Below are 1,183 nucleotides of genomic sequence, written 5' to 3'. Positions count from 1 at the left end.
TCTTGTCAAGGAGCAATCTGGCCTTACCATGTTGGTACTCTGAACGACTGAAAGCGTTGCGAAACTACAGCCATTGTATATCCTGAGGACATACAACAGATTAATATTGGTTTTGGATTAAGAGTAAACTTTTTTATGAGTGCACAAGGACTATTTAAGCAACGTATATATACTTGTCATAATAGACCTGTGATTAATAATATAGTTGTATCATGAATTAGTTAACTTACAATAAACCGGAATATGTTGAATTATATTGAATAATTGTAAAAATATTCCCTATATCTGATCTTGTGATTCCGATGCTACTTTGTGTTCTCTTAATAATACCTTTCCACCTGACATTTGTTATTGCGTTTCTCACATCTGTTACTCTTTAGCTCAGCATATGGTATACTGTTGACAGCCTAACATTTTCATCAAAAAACAAACACAGCTACAAATTACTATTCCTTGGAGCCATGTTATAAAAGGAATGATGACGTTTCTTCCAGATATTAGAATGTGAGAGATTAGCGGTTGAGGTGAAATGAGAAGAAAAGTAATTCAGAATGTCTCGCAGATCAGTATAACTAGTGGTCTGAAACAACCGCACCCCAGAAGAACATAGATTACCACTGTGTTCTGATCTTACAACAATTTAATACTTTTGCTGTAGGCCTTTTGGTACGTTGTGATTCCTGTACCGCACCTCATTACTCCAGTCTAGAGTCTGTGGCACAGTGGTGCAAACTCTCGTGGGAGATAGTATGTTCAAGCGCTAAACCCAAAAATTTCAGCGACAAACAAACGTAAATTTTCAATTCAATTCTAAATGCTCCTTCTACCTCAGTGGGTAGTATCTCAATGCAGCAGTAAAACTTCGTCGGGCTCAGTGGTCTAGGGGTATGATTCCTGCTTTGGGTGCAGGAGGTCCCGGGTTCAAATCCCGGCTGAGCCCTTAAATATTTTAACCTTCCTTTTTAGACGTATTCTTCTCTGTAAACAATAAAACTGTGCGTCATCCCTTGCTTTTCTGTGTTGCAACTATTGAATTGTAATAGTAAATCGCAATATACGAGCATCGAATATACTTATAATTCGGCCCAGATTTTAATGAGCTAAAAAACAGCGAAATATGCAAGCGTTTATGACCTTAAAAATGAAATATAATTTTAAATCAATTTATTTAAAAATGCCCTTG

At 36.6% G+C, this 1,183-nt stretch overlaps 1 non-coding gene across 1 annotated transcript; it reads left to right on the top strand.

The window, feature by feature from the left end:
* Nucleotides 1-868: 868 nt before the first annotated feature.
* Trnap-ugg lies at nt 869-940 on the top strand. Its single transcript has one exon. It is a non-coding gene; the product is annotated as a tRNA-Pro (tRNA).
* Nucleotides 941-1,183: the final 243 nt, after the last annotated feature.

Source organism: Schistocerca piceifrons, chromosome 7 (assembly GCF_021461385.2).
Source record: "Schistocerca piceifrons isolate TAMUIC-IGC-003096 chromosome 7, iqSchPice1.1, whole genome shotgun sequence".
NCBI classification, from domain to species: Eukaryota; Metazoa; Arthropoda; class Insecta; order Orthoptera; family Acrididae; genus Schistocerca; species Schistocerca piceifrons.
Note: the sequence above shows the minus strand (reverse complement) of the source record. Positions and strands in the feature narration are given on the sequence as shown.